Source organism: Solea solea, chromosome 4 (genome assembly GCF_958295425.1).
Source record: "Solea solea chromosome 4, fSolSol10.1, whole genome shotgun sequence".
In the NCBI taxonomy this organism is placed as follows: domain Eukaryota; kingdom Metazoa; phylum Chordata; class Actinopteri; order Pleuronectiformes; family Soleidae; genus Solea; species Solea solea.
The window spans coordinates 4,995,994-5,012,625 of NC_081137.1; the positions used below are offsets into that span (position 1 = coordinate 4,995,994).

A 16,632-nucleotide genomic window follows, 5' to 3' on the forward strand; every position below is an offset into this window, starting at 1 on the left:
CAAGCGTGTGTGTGTGTGTGTGTGTGTGTGATCGCTCTCGTTTGGCGAGTGTGGGCATTATAAGCACTTAAGCTGCGGCAGACACTATTTCCAGAGTTGTTTGTTTCAGGGAGACTTTAAGGAGGAACATTTATTATGTAAGAGAGATGATTTTACCTCTTCCTGTGTTGCAGAGTAGACGCAAAGCACACCGGTGTTCACCTTTTCACGTGGACTGACGTGATTAAACTTTGACGACGGTGGCAGTTTTAATCAAACATGATCACATCACTCCCACTCTGGCCTCTCTCCACTGGTTTAAGATTAATTTTAAGATTGTTTTTTCAGTTATTTAAATGGTTCTCCTTGTCGTTCCTAAAACAAGGCAGAAAAACAGACATAGATGAGCGAGTCTTCTCAGTGCTGGCACCCAAACTGTGGCATGAGCTCGGTCTTTAAACTCACTTTTACTCCTTGGCTTTTTACCCAGTATGAGATTTAGTTTTGACCTGTATTTTAGTTTTCTATTTGTCTATCTATTTGTTTATGTGTCTATCTATTTCTATCTACAGCACTTTCGCAAGTATGTGTTGTTTTTTTTGCTATATAAATAAAGGGGATTGGATTGGATTTTTTAATACTGCTAACATCTGAAAACACTCATAATGCACTTTTTTTTGGTAAATTCTGGGGCAATACACGACAGAGAGGACAGTCTGCCTTAATGCCTTAATAAACCTGAGACAAAATGGGTATTGGACTGTGCAGATTGTGAGAATATCAGAAAATTGTGTACCTGGGATACCTTTAAGACTGTTATTTTTAGTTGTTTTTTTGTTCGGGGGACACATTATCTCTGAAAATACTTTATTATAGTCTACATTGTTACCATTATTTAAACACAATAATGAATTCTCAGTATGCACAGTCAACACCAGTGTCTGTCATTCTATGTGCTAAAAGGCTAATGGAAAGAAAGAAAAGAAATACTGGCTGATGCCGATGCCGACGTGTCTATAGAAAGAGACAGATATGAGAGCTCAGGAGTATCTGCAGTGGTCCATTACTGCCCAAAATCACTAGGTCAGACATCGGGAAAAGGAGTAAACAAAGTATTTATATGCTTCGATACACTATATCTGAGGAATTCAAGGTGGCGATATCAGTGTCTGTAATATTGAGTCATCTCTCTTCAGGGACGGAGAGGTGGACAATCGTCAGCGTCTCTCTGACGTCGTCAACCGCGCGAGCATCCGCGCACATTTCGCCCCAGCTGTGGGAAAACAAGTTACACAAGCTGAACTTGACCCCGATCCTCCTCCTCCACCTCCTCCTCCTCCTCGCTCTGACTCTTCCTCTCCGCTCTTTCTTACTTCTCATCCAACCTTCATCCCATCTGGCCCAATGAGTTTTGCTGCTGACCACCCACTACCTCCGGTAAACAAAGACACAGATACAATTTTATCATAAATGCATAATATTTGTGCACTTTACATCGCCGTGCCTCAATTCTTCTTAATACTTCTTGGTTTGACTCGCGACATCACATGCTTTACCTATGCTGCTTCTCCTTATATGTTTTTTTTCTTCTATTTCTGGCATATTTACATGTTAATGTTCATTAATGTGCAACTTAAGCACTCACTAAGGTAGTGAATATTCAACTTGGACCACATCTGCTATGCTTTTACTCCTAACGTTCGTAAATAAACTTATTAAACAGATTACTCGAGCATTCTGAAGAGGCATCGACTCCACATCGCTATTTCTGCATCAATATGTCTGAAAACAAACACGCAAACGCACACAAACAACAACAATCCTGTTCGACACAGCACGGGGGAAATCAAAACCACCCGCGTCTCCTCCAGCGGTGTACAACTCGAAAATGTTTAGTCTCCTCGTTTTGCCTCTTCCCGTGCCCTGCAGCGGGGCACAGGAGACGGAGAGGGATGATGGAGAGACGAGGAGAGGGAGTTCTGGGGAGCCGAGAGGTGAGGCGAGGCTGAAGGCGAAACACAGACGTTGGTGCGGAATAAAAGGGGAAAATGGAGGGGAGGGAAAAAAGAAATACTGAGAGGGATACTGAGCTATGAATAGAAGTTTGACATGGAAAAGTGAAAATGTGGGGAGGGAAGAATGAAAACACAGAGATAAAGATAGAGACAGGGAGAAATTGGGGGGGGGAGTCCTATTGTTTCTGAGCTTGAAGTGGATAAGTAGACACATGCTCTCGCTGCCTCTCTTCAGGCTTAATTGAGGGAGCCGAGACAAAAGGGGGAAACATAATTATTCGCTCTCTTTCTCTCATTCTCTCGCAGTATATTAACACACTGACAGAGTGTATTAACACAACGGCCTCTGCATCAGCAGCCAAATAATTTTTAACTCGCCAGACAGACACACACTGGGGAGGGAGAAAGACGATCACACAGGTCTGCCACTGCAGCTTCCTGCCACTAGGGGTTTCCCAGTGAAAACAATAATAAAAGTCAGGAAGCAGCGTGGGATCATGGGAATTGTTGACTTGTTGTCTTTTTGGTTCCCCTGTGCATTTTGCACTTTATGAGGAGAGTTTCTGCTCCACAATAAAGATAAATAAATAACACAAGACACTGGCTGACAAGTAGGGAATTTCCAACTGCAATTTTCGAGACATCACAAGAATGCGATTTGATCGTGATATAACTGTTTTAAGTCGAGTTTCAGTTTACAGTGTACAGTACATAAGACAGAGTATTACCATCAAAATAACAGCTAATATACGCTAATGTCATGGTTCTCAAACTTGGAGTAGAGCTGAGGAATTTTGAGCGGAGTGTGTAGAAAATGAAACAAATTACAAAAAAAATGAGTCACCTTATCCCTCGCGCCATCTTAATCTAATTTCACGACACCAGTGTGTGAAGTATGTGTGAGGAAGAGGAGGAGGATGAGAGCAACACATCTGATGGTGAATAACTCCGCCTCCTGTGAAAAAAGTCTGTGGCTGACTTTGCGCGACCTATTTACGCCACAGTATTTTAACGTTGGTGATAATGGTGTTACTTTAAAAGGTCCAACCACTGCTCCAATGCGACAGTTTTCAACATTTATACAGTATAATGTATGTTTTTAATGGGAAAATAACATAAAAGGATATTTTTGATTTGAAAATTATTGTTTGTTCAGCTCAACTGAAAATTTCCATCTTCTCTTTGACATTTTGTCCCAGAAATTGAACAGTCCATGGATTTAAAAAGTGTTGGGAATAAAATATATAACATTATCCTCTTTGTTTTTTGATAATTTAATGAAGAAATGCTCCATATTATATCTTTATTATAGGACACTGTCAGAGAAAACTATGTAGCCCTGGTGCTAAGATGCTGAACATCCACAGACTTGCACGTCTGTATCACCGACAACACGATAAACACGCAGAGAAGCAGACAGCAGTCGCGCTTCCAGTTACACACACCTGCACAATCTCTGGGGAAATGTGAGCACGCTTTTTTTTCCCAACTCACACACAACACACACACACACACACACACACACACACATGCTTTCACACTCTCTGGAAAAATACCAAAGGCCTGTCAGAACAGCTACAGAGCAGGAAGATCCCACACACACACACACACACAGACACACACCCTCTTCTGCCAGTCTTTTCATCTCTGCACCTGTCTCACAGCCCCACCCAACGTGACACACAGCTCAACTCTCCAGACTGAAACCACATGACGTGGATGTGCGCTACTGTACGACACTGCGCGCTGAATGCAGCCGAACAAAACCTGTCACATTGTTGTTCTGTTTTCTTTTTTTTTTTAAAGCGTGTCATTGTCTGCAACACATTCTGGAGAGGCTGTTGAACTCTTCTTCTCACCATCAGCGCTTATAGTAAACACCATATAACCTAGCACAAAATAAAATGTGAAATCTTGACGTAAATGAAGAGAATCGTGAACGTGGTCACTGGAATTTGTGTAATTAATTGAAAATTATGTAAATAAATAAATAAAGGTAGAGGTGACTCATTATTGGCTAATAATATGTATCCAGTGACTCCCACTAAGTATCAGTCACTGAGCATTTAAGTCGCACACCAGTTCTGGACAGATTACGATTACCGTTTACCAACTGTTAATCTCCTCTAATCCTCAAATGTTTTGCTAGCCTTTATTGTCGGCGCCTAATGTTGCGTTCCGTCACCCAAGTGTGATTCCTTTGTCGGCCCCGACTTCCCCCGCGAGTGACTGACTGAATGAAAGCAAGCCAACCTCAAAGACACACGGAGCAGTAGTGACCTGTCTAGACGCCGCCGTAACCAGAGAAGCTCCAAGTTTGCTCGCGACCTCTGTGACCTTTTCCCTGCACTCACGAACCACGACAAACCCCCCCCCAAAGAATAAGGCCTGAAAAAGCTTGAAGAGTTCGCAGGACTCGCCCTTCCCTCGGGCTCTTTTCCCGCACCTCTCACACACACACATATATAGTGTACCCCCGTCCCTCTAGGCGGGGACTGAAGTCGCTGAGGTTAACAAACTCTCTAGGGGGGGGGGGCAGACAAAGGAATTTCAGATTGGGGGACACTTCATTCCTCCGCATGTCAAAATAGACGACCATGGGAATCCCTCACAAGGATTTATCAGTAATACTCCACGCTCCCCAAGCAGTCGTATGCTTACTCAACTACACACACAAGTTGCACCCACAAACATGCATGAAGGGAACGTCGGGGGGCTTCCGCGTTGCTTACGTTGACCAAACCGGCTTCAAAAGCTACTGCGAATAACATGGGAATTAAGACGAGGTGCAGTCTGGCTCAGTGGTCCAATCAAATAAGGATCAAGGACTTATCCGCGAGCGCGTGCCTGCGGGAGCACACCTACTGTATGTGTGTGTGAGTGTGTCTGAGTGTGAGCGTTCACGTTTGAAGAGGAAGTATATCCATCTAGGGCTGAGATAACAGTCAGACGTGCTCTAAAATCATCCTATCGTGGAGATGGAGGCGCACACTCCACTGCACTCACGCACTCCCTTCAGAGACGGACTGTCTCAGACATCACTGGCAGAATTCCCTGGAAGAAGGAGATTAGCTTCTTATTCATCCTTTCACGATCTGACATCACCAAACCCTCCCCCCCCACCAACCCCACCCCCATAAGTCAAACATTATTCTTTCTTTTTTTTCCCCTTAAGTTTAAAAAAAAAAACCTTCAGGGAGAAAAATGACAGCACATAGTGGGGAAAAAAAGACTCAACAACGGTGTGCTAGCTGAGGATAAGCGATGCAATATTCAGTATCAGTATCAGATTGATATTGATATGAGAAGAAAGAAAAGTAGAAAATCCTAAATGATGCAAAAAGCACAAGTAGTAATGAACGATTCTGAATCTAATTGCGGTTGCGATATGAGTCGCAATATCAGAAGTAATGGTAATGTTTACATCATTATTCTCATTTTCATTCAAAAAAACATATTTTAAATGACAACTGTGTGATATCTGTGCAGATCTGGGAGGAAACAAAGATGTTCCCTTCAGAATAAGATGTGTATAGATGTGTGTAGACAAAAATCAAACCAAATTTTGAGCACAGGCTGTAAACACCACTGGTTTAATCCCATATTATTGATAATATGAGAATGAGAATGTGTTTATTTCCGGGTTAAATGACAATTCTGCAATTCATGCAGGATTTTCAGGACCAGTTTCTGCTCAGATTGTCATTTTATGGGAAATGCAGTGCCACATCATTTCCAGTGCAACGCTACAACATGCATTCATCGTCTGACTGTTGGCCATTGATGTTTGCCATGAACTTTACTTTTTTAGATCCATTACATCAGTCGGATCAAGAGAAAGATCCAGTGAGGATCCAAAGTAGAAGACTGTTAATGTCATTTTGTGTAAAAGACAATATATGAGAATCACATTGATTCCACTGTGTGACACGAAAAAGTGGTGTCAAGCCATCTTATACACCAGAGAGCAATTAAACCTTGAGAATTCAACAAAAATGCATTTTAAAAGTAAAAAAAAAAAGATGTGAGATGTCCAAAAAGAAGTAGTGGGTGCGGTATCTGGGGATCAATTTTTTAAAAAGTACAGTCACAACCAGTTCACTCTACTTTTCACTCCTCAAGTGTCAGCAACCTCATTAAATACGCGTCTCCATCTTTCTAGGAGCTTACGCTGCTCGCTCCTTAACTCAGATTTCAGCGGACTGCCTCTGCAGCGCGGCGCTGTCAGGGATTACCATATTTTGAAGCAAATATCCTTCTAGCGCGATGAGTGAAAACAGCCCATGAGAGTCAATGAGTGCGAGCAACTTTAGCGATCGTCCAAATCCTCGTATGAATTTGAAAGAAAGGGGATTCCAAAGAGTCCAATAACCTCCTACTGTGACCTTTCAAGATATAGATTTTAATGTTCTGAGATGAAGGAGAAGATCAAGGCATGTCAGCCTCAATGAAATCCTTCATGGACCTCTGTTGTAAGTTTCTATGCCACTTGAAATCCTCATCGCAGCAGGTGGATTGAAAATTACCATTTTCTTTTTCTTAAATCAGCTCCTTTTTCCAGCTTTTTTTTTTTTTTTTTCCCACACCTCAATCAACACTTGTTGGTCTTGATAAAAAAAAAAAAAGTGATTGCACTGACAAGTTGTCAAAAACAATCAGCTGAATATTGATGAGGTGATTTGCGGTTCCCAATATGTGAGAGGTGGTTGCAAGAGAAGTGTTTAATTATTCAGGAGGAGCGATGCGAGACAGTGACTGTGCTCCACATTCAGCTGGTAACCGTAGAAACCCCGCGGGCCACGGCACAGCCGCCGGGGAGGACCGTCTGGGAGTGAAGGAACAAGATGGAGAGCGGCATTTTAAAAACACAAGGAGAGCTCTGTGCAGACGTGGCAGCAGATTTGGATTTCTTTAAACGACACGTGGGCGATGGCGTGCAACTACAGGGTTTTTATTATGCAGCAGAAATCCTCCAGTTTGCCCCAGCCAAACCCAATATCAACACTTTTTCTGTTTTTCTCATGTCTTTCAATCATATATTGTAGAGATTCCCTTGGTTTTTCTTTTCACGGAATAGGAGGACAAATCATCTAACATGATATATTTCTTCTACATCTGCTTCCCACTTAGTTTGATTTATCACGGTTGCACTTAAAGACACTGAAACGCGTTGCTGCGACTGTGTTGTGATGTGTCCAAGGTGTCCGTCTATTCAGCTTCATCCCGAGGCAAATTCCTTTCAGCTCGGTTGGGATGGTGATAAAGTAATAAAGTGGGATTGGACACGATGCTTTTAAAGAGCTTTTTAATCCTGGAATTAAGATGGACAGATTTAGGCCTTCTGTCTTTGAAAGGGAACTCCTTCCCTTTATTTAGCTTTTTTTCTGTTGCCTAAATTAACTATTGTGATGTCTTTAGGGACCGTATTAAGAAGAAGGAGTTCAGGAGAATGTGCCATAAAATTGGGGTTGCATGCAGACATTTCTTGAAACTAGGCTGTGTTTACAAACTAGACTCTGTTTCCATGTAGATAATATATTTTATAATAAAAAACAGTGAAACATTGAAAGATTTGCTGTTTGATAGTTGCCAAATATTGCCAAAACAATATGGCACCAAATACTGTTTTTGGAAATCCCTACGAGTTAGTCAGACAATGACGGGGTCCCTCAGACAAACACAAGACAGGTGTTGAATGAAGCCCAAATTGGCGGTTGGCACTTCCTGTTTCTCTTTGTGCCGTCTGGAGAGAGAAATGAAATAACAGGGTGGATGTGTGGGTGCAACACAGGGATGAGAGGGTTTTAGGCAAAGGTAGAATGATTGAGGTGGGAGGTTGAGGAAGGGGGAGGGGATGAGAGCAGCAGGAGAGGGTCGGGGGGGGTGAAGGATGATGGCGTTGAGAGGGGGATGAGAGGTTGTTAGAGCGGCTGGAAACGAGTGCTGGGCCACAGGTAGACAGACAAATGATGTGTGTTGAAGGTGGAAGGAGACATGAGAGGTAAAGAGGTGGAGTGGTGTTGATAGGTCCTGCAGGGTCTGATAGAGATGGATGTCATGTCGGACGTGAACAAGCTTGACTTGTTATTGTTGTCGCCGGTGATGTGAGCGGATAAGTGGGGAGATATATTGTTGTGAGACACAGAAATAACAATCTAAAGCAAGGGGCGTGAATCTGGGAACATCTTTAAAACAACATATTTAGGGTTTTCCTTCAATATCAAAATATCAACGGTTCAACATACTGTATATTAAGGACTTCTTCTGAAGTTAAATTAACATATTTTTTCATAATTCATCAAATGAATGAACACAAAAAAGAATAATTGGAGAGGGTATGGATAACCAATATAGATATATATGATATTTATGGGCCAACACATCTAGACGTGTAAAGTTTGGCCTTGTGAACTGTTTCCAATTAGTGCGTCTAAATTGGTTTCTTCAACTTTCATTTAGTAGCAAAACTCGGTCCTTACAGCTGTAGTGCATAACTTGTCAGTTTCATTGAAATCATTTTTTAAATTCAGCTTCACACGACTCTCTCTGTCTCTCTTTCTGTGTGTGTGCCGTATTTCATGTCACAGATGACGTAGCGCGGGCGGAAGCATAACAGCTAAAGAACGGCAAAGAACAGGTGGATTATGGGCCGAGCGTCAGCTCTGCAGGCTCACTGTAAGACCGATGTCGTTAGCCACTTCCTGGTCGGAAAAACACCACAAAGAGTTTCCTCCTCATCCTTATAATCCTGACTCACATGCACTCAACCTCTGTGTCTGTGTGTGTGTGTGTGTGTGTCACAAAGCTGGTGCAGGAGAAGACATGTCTTCCTCAGTCGCTCACTGCAGAAGCTCTGCCTTGATAACTTCATATTTTACTGCGATAATTACTGAAACTGACTCGTCCAGCCCTTAGTCATGCTACATTTGTTAAACTAGGATTATACAGATTGATTTAGCTAATAATATGAATTGTTTACACCTGTCTTTTCCAATAAAACATAAGTAACTGCTAAGAGTATGTATTTAAAATAGAAGGAAAGTAAAATATCCCTATTTATTGGGAGACAAACACCAGGATTTTCTTTTGGTCAATACCTGTTTTTAAAACCAGACCGCAAACCCTGGCTTTAAATACTGCAACAGTGCAGTATGTAAATATTAGCGTGCTCTTCCTTTAATGCAAAGACGGTTAATAAAGCAGAACTACCTGTCACTTTATTAATTAAGAAAACTGCTGAGGCCGTGCGAAAGCTTTGTCTGAGGCAGCGGCTGCAGAAGGACAGGTGAAGAGGGAAGAGAAAATGGAGAGAGGAACGCCATGGGAAAAGAAAGAAAGGAGAAGAGATTAAAGGAGGAGGAGAAGAGATGCGTAGTCCACAGCAGCGTAAGCCTGACAGAGGCGAGGAAGCAGATAATGTTAATAAAGATATTAGAGGCAGAGGAGGAGGAGGCAACTGGACTGGAGGGAGAGGGGGGAGGGGGACGTCTTAGTGCATCCCTGCACCTGAGTCAACAGCGGCGCTTGCACACAGAGTGCCCCCTTGAAGAAGAGACAGGAAACAATGTAGTGCAGTGAGGGATGGGGGTTCAAAATGTTCTGCAAGAATGTGACGGACAAACAGCAGTTCAGTGTGTTGTGTCTCCTGCTTCTCAAGCGCATAATCCCGACAATACAGTACAGTGCTGCTGTAGTTCACAGACCTTTGATGTTGATGAAGCATTTTATAGGATTTAAGTGAATATTTCCTGTTTATCGTCTTCCACCATAACAATAAATCACTCAAACTGAATCATTTTGGTATATGGACCAAACAAAGACAATTAGAGAATCAACGTCTCTCAACATAAAACACTAATCAATTAATCAAGGGGGAAAACCCTTAAGTTCTGTCAATGTCTTGTGACAACAACAACAATGCCGCTAACAATGAGACAAGGATGTCAACAACATGTCAGCAGTGCAGTGTCTCTCCAGTGGACGGGGTTTGATCTAGGTCAATGGGTCCATTTCCTGGGAGTCAGGCTCTTGTGTGGACTTGAGCCGAGCGTTATTGTTTGGATTCTGAGTGGCTGCAGTGAATAGAGCCTGCCTCCTCCCTTTCAAAGCATTAGTGACCTGTATGGGCACCACACGACTCACTGACATCTGAGTGCAGGCCTGAGGAGAGCGGACAAAAGCAATCTGACCACGCACGCACACACACACACACACACAAACAAAAAGTCATGTGCCTAAAAGCTAATGCACCACAGGACAATAACAAAAACACAAAATCTAAAAAGAAACCTTATACAGCACTAACCACGGGGCTTTTTTTTGTATCTCCAAAAAAATGTAATCCAAAGAACAATAAAATCCACACAGCTCTGCCCGTAAGCTTTCACTCGTCCTTTTGTTGCGCCACACAAACGCGCAAGATACACGCCGACATATTCTCATTCATATTTCCACATGCACACACTTAAATATGCACTCACAGGCTGTCGCACGATCCCCACTGCATCGCTTTCAGGTCAACGGGCAGCAAACGTGACCGTGACTCCCTAACTAACTCTCTAACTAAGTGTCACTAATGTAATGTGAGGGGTTGAAAGGGAAGATGGAGCGAGAGGGAAGAAGAGGACGAGAGTTGGACAGACAAAAAAAACACAACACACACTAAGTGCAGGCCGGGTGTTCAGATTTCCAAGCAGAGATAACAGAAAAGATCCCAGGAAGGCCAAATCTCATCACTGCAAACAAAGCATTAACACAATCTTTGAAGACGTGGTTTTGCACTCCCACCATATTTCCTCCCTTAAATCCCAACTCAACACTTCACACACCGTTGTTTTTCCGCTCGCTCGCTCTGAAGTTAGAAAACCACCTTCTTGTTTTTGTACCATATGAAGTGAGGTCTCCTCCCTTTTCCACCAAAAATATCTCAAATCAAATTTTAGAAAGTGGAATACTTCTGGAAAACACTCCCCACTTTCTCTGCTGAACACTCGGTAAACAAATTATCTTCTGCATCTTTCCATCCTGTGTTTAAGGCACTGCGTGTAAGACGTAGATGCACGTATGAACGCACACTCACACTGATGTGTGTGGGCTTCAACACAACACTGATCAGAGATAATGGGCACACACGCGACAGAGACGCCAAATCTGTCACACCGAGAGAGGAAGGAAGGAAGGAGGGATGATCGTGCGGGAGACAAAGAGAGAGAGATGGAGAGAGTGAGAGGGGGAGTGATGAAAGGAAGGAAGGAGGAAATTCCCAATTCATCAGCAGACACAAAAGGGAAGAAATGAATGAGGACACATGCCAACTCACGTCAGCTCAGACACAACACCCCCCCACACCCACTCAAATTAGAGGCATCCCGTTCTGCATCTCCCACTCTTTATGCATCTTCTCATCAGGGGGTTGATGTTGAGCGTTGAGGTGTGTGGCACGTAAAAACAAAATGCTCTCCACCTCACGTTACACACTCCCCAGTCAACACATCTCAAAGGCCTTGCTCAACCGGAAGGGTGACATTACAAACGCGTGCACACAAGCAAACACGTCTGTCAGCGTGGAACACCGCTCACACTGACGTGTTCTGCCACTCCGCTCTTGCTCGGTGTCTCAGTTTAGTTTAGTAGCAATAACACTGCTACTAAAAATAACACATACAAAACATAAATGTCATAAGTCACAGCAGGAGGTTCTGAGTTGAATACAGACTCCAGATAATCAAAAGCTCAAAAACATGCCGAATGGGGGTTCGGTTGATTAGAAACTTGAGTATCTAATACATTTCCCATAGATATGAATGCATTACTAGAGAGGTTTGTGTCTCTGTGATCAGATTCACACTTTAATCCAGCTAAGGCCGTAGTCCGACTAAGACAGGCAATCGGACAACTTGCAGAGTCAGACTATACAGTACATGTGGAGGAGAAAATGGATTTATTGGCCGTGTGGTTCCCGTGGTTGCCGTGTTGTCCGAAGAAAGACGCCAGAACTGCAAGTTTATACGTCGTCTCCTTATACTTTGGGGTCAAAGACAGGGGAGGACATTTTGGTGCATGTGCGGAACACCAAGTCCGACTCCAGTCTGACTAAGCGTATACATGCAGGAGTAATCGGACTATGAATTGCATTATCCGGATATGGTAGTCCGACTAAGACTAGTTCGATTTTAGTCGGACTAACATATTACTATCTTAGTCCGACTTTTAATAGTGTCAGCTGGGATTGGCTAAGAGATATCAATAATATATGGAAATATTATCTCAAAATGCCCAACTCTTAAAGGTGATGTAGGAAATGTATGATATGAGGACATAAAATGACCATGACGACCCGAAGTGCGAGTAGAGAATTGGAAATGCTGAACTATAGCAGACTTTAAAAAGCCTCAGTTTGCTTTTGTCAAACTTCGCAACCAGAGGAGAAGAAAAATGACAGTCCACAGTGGAGATGAGTTAAAACATAGACAGCTAAAATTAGAAAGGAAACTGACCACAAGTCCATTCTTTCATACACTTTGTCAGTGGACATTTAAAATTCCTATCCCTCATGATACCTTATGTGAATTTATGGGCTAGACTTCAGGCACGTGCTGTCGTGAAACTGAACATGTGGGACAGGAGGAGGACCTAAAGAAGTGGCCTCAGCTAACGTCCATTTATTAACTCCCTCGCTACAGACGGTCAAGCTATGAAAAATGGTCAGTTGTTTTTTGTTAAGATAAAATCTTGTTTGTTCAAAGGCATACTAAGACCCTTTGGGTCCCACATCACCAAGTCTGGGTTTTTCGCGTCAACATCAGGTGAGATACAAAGGATGATACAAACTGCAGGGTCCTGCATTCACACAGCTGCCATAGCTGCAGCTTCCATCATATATACTGCAAAGGGAATTCTCCCTACCATCACATGCTGAGATTAAAAACAAAATTCAAAGCATCTCTCCACCTTCGGCTGTCAGCATTGTCATGGCTTTCCCAAAAACACACATCATCTGTCTGGTACTGGTCTGCATGTGAGGAGAACTCAGAGAGTGAGTGAAAGAAAGGAACACACACACACACACACGTCTAGAGAGGGCAGACACACAGGCACACAGTCAAACTCAAACATTTAAACAGCTTGATTGCATATGCGAAGATGGCGGACACTGGGGGGGGGGGCTGGTTAAGCCCCATATTTGCTTAACAACAAATGAGGTGACCACTGAGGCAGAGGGATGAAGCGTGAGCAAAGCAACAGTTGAATGAACAGCAAAAAGGGAAGAAAAAAGAGTGATCATCTCCTATTAACATTAATTGCACCATCCCTTAGAGCTGTAATCGCCAATGGTTTGACCTGCAGCCACAAGGTCACAACAGTCTTATTCACTGGGGGAAATGTTTGTTGTGATTATCTCCATTATAATGTAACCCTGACTTTTACTTGAACAGATACTTCTTGAATCGGAACTCCTGTTTTGAATCCTCAAAACTCATGATTTTGCCAGTGCCATGTTAACGTTGTGCAGCTAGGAACCTATTGGACCATGCAAGCTGTCTTTATTATCTATTTGCCTCTAAATGAGAACACAATTTGTAAAGTTGACATTGTTTTTCTATACAAAAAGCCCGAAAACTAGCAATTTAGACCATTAATTCCTCAGAAATATGTCATACTGCAATTTTTCCCATTCGCTTCCTTTCAAATAGTTATTTTTGTGAGCACTGCAGTGAGCCCCCTAGTGGCTATTCAGAATATTTTTGCTTCCTATTTGGCCTCACTGAGTTAAGAGCCCATCCCTGCAAGGTAAATTATGAAATGTTAGGGTTTTAAAACTCGTTTTTTTGTTTAAGTTTTAAGAATTGAACGTACAGAAGTCATACAGTGGTTTTGGTTTCACTGTGGCCTCTTTATATGATACCTGTATCTGCCCTGTAGGTGAGCTGACTGTGCACGAGTGCAGTGGATCAATCTGGGTCAGTGTGTACACATCTTCACACACAACGCAAACACACACACACACACAAACCCACACCCACTCGGCTCACATAATGGAGCCCCATCCCCACCCCCGTTCACGCTTACCCACTATATTAGCTTACTGTACACCCACGGAGCACATGCTTGAGTGGACATACATACATATACCCACCCATCCTCCCACACACACACACCACACAAATATTTGTCCTGAACGCACACTTGTAGTAAATTGACACACACGCACGTCAGCCTGAATGAGCAATGTGTAACCGTAGAGGAGATAATGGCTTCTATACCTTAGAGCTCCAGGCTTTCACCAAGTCTTTGTCAATTTTAAAAAAAATGTACACACACATGCACACACACACACAGCAGTTTTCATCTGCCACTGTAAATCCCTTCACGGATCGCTTCCTCAAAACATCCCGCCAATATTCAACTTCCTGTTAGCAGCAAAGTGAAGCAGGGACTTGCAGCAGGAAAGATAATGTGACGGGAAGATAAGAGCAGAGAGAGAGAGAGAGAGAGAGAGAGAGAGACATTTTCATTCTTCCCAAAGTCAAAACAAACCCTACATATGGATGATGAGAGAGTGAGCATTTGAAATGTATATGAACGCATTATTATCTTTATTTATCTGTACTTTGGGACAGTTGGATCAGCTTGTCACCAGCCTGGTCTACACATCCACATGGACATTCAGCTACACACTGGACGAGGTCCAGTTTGACTTGTCTGTTTTCTTTACTTTGCTAAAGGAGAAGCATGAAAGCGAGGGAGGGGGGAAAAGGACAGCAGAGACAATGTGCCCTTTGACCACTCGTAACTCTCCGGCCGTCTGGATGCCTGAAGACGACCCTGTGCACAGCTGAGACCTCACACTTCCACTTCTCTGCACACACACACACACGTACACACAGAGAGTGACAAATGCTGACGAGGCATTAAGTATTCAGATGAAGGCAGGTAAAAGTGCACATTTTTGTGGCTCCCCTTTATCATGATGGTCACATGTCTTCAATCCCACACAGCCTTTAAATGCCGCTCGCTCCAGACGTCTCCTCCTTTGTCTGCGCGTCTTCCTGCTCTTTAGCTGTTCCCCCCTCTCTTCTCTTCACGTTTTCCACCTCACACAAACTACAACAAGTAGGCTAATGTCTTTATCAGACCCAAATATCCCCGTACGTATGCCTTGTTCTTGATTTTTGCATTGTGCACCTTTGATGGCACGGCCAGCAATTCTTGTGTTATGGCTCTGAAACTCACAGTTACTTTAAGTGCCACTTGAATTTCAGATCTGGAGTGCAATTTTATTTGTTCTGTTTCTCTTGGGTAAACTCAAGCACATTTCCACAGTGCAGTAATGGAGCACAGCATGCATCACTATGCACTTTGCGGTTCTCTTGAATGGTGGGCAAATTTCAGGTGCAGACCGTCCACAGGGCTGTCATGACTGAATTACCCCCCACTGCATATAGAGAAACTAGGCAGCGTCCCCACAGAGAGCATTAATGATTGATAAAACTTTCTGCAACAAAAGCACTGGACCGTGCGGGGAGCCAAAACGGGCACGAGGCTTTTTCCGTGCATTTATTCACATTTATGTGAGGCTCAGTGAGAGTGAGTGAGAACCACACACACACACACACACACACACCACACAGTGGCACACTGTACTGGAGAAGGAGGGAAGTCACACTCACACACAGAGACACATTGAGCAACAGAGTGTGCATTTTTTATAAACATTAACACTCCTTCTAAGGACTCCCATTCATTTGGACAGCCTAAACAGAGCGGTAACCACAACCAGTTAACCTTAACCTCAAATATTAGCCCTAAACTTAACCAGTTCTTCACAAATGAGGACCAGGTTTTCCATGAGGACTCGTGGTCCTGACAAGGTCAGTCACACACACACACACACACACGCACACATATGGAATCATATATACTGTCATAAGTCCGTCTCCTTTTTGCGTGTTTGACACAAATATTAATATCAGCAGCTCATAAATCATGTCAACACGCACACACTACATCAGCAGATCCACATCACTCACTCAGTCCCCAAAGCGCCCAGAACACCCTTTAAAAGAAGAAATAAACAGTGTCTCTTTACCTCCACTTGTGCTCCACACCTGTGTATGAACAGTTAATCCCCCGCGTTGGTTCAAACACTGTCCTCCTCTGGAGCCGACAGGGGAATCCTCGCGTCAATGAGACGTCTCCTGCACTCCAGCGCAGCACTGTTCGACTCTACACACACACACACACACACATGCGCGCGTTACAGCGCATACCCACACATGCTGCCTTCTAGCACGCCTAAACCAGACTGAAGGTTGAGGAGAGGGTGTGTGCGCTCTGCCTGAGTCTGAGCGCCTCCCTCTTTTCTGTGACTCTTCCATTCTCTCCCTCAGGCGCTCACCCTGCCCTCCTCCTCCTCCTGCTGCTGCTCTCAGTTCCCTCTCTCTCTCTCTCTCTCTCTCTCTCTCTCTCTCTCCCTCTCTCTCCCTCCAATTTCACCCCCCCCCCTCCGTTTGCCAATTGACTGTCAGAGTGTGTGCCGGGTCTGCGCCTCTAAGCCTCTCGGTGTCCCACTCGTCTTTTTAATTGCTGGCTCTTCTGGCCCCAGAAGTTCCACACCAAAACAAAGAGAGACACAGTC

General features: G+C 43.5%; 1 protein-coding gene across 1 annotated transcript in view; it reads right to left on the reverse strand.

Moving 5' to 3' along the window:
- LOC131458293 (rho guanine nucleotide exchange factor TIAM1-like) overlaps positions 1-16,283 on the reverse strand; it is a 53,374-nt gene extending 37,091 nt beyond the window's left edge. Inside the window, exon 1 of the mRNA XM_058627268.1 lies at positions 16,084-16,283. The gene's annotated coding sequence lies outside the window, so the exon portion shown is untranslated. The remainder of the gene's footprint in view (positions 1-16,083) is intronic.
- Positions 16,284-16,632: the final 349 nt, after the last annotated feature.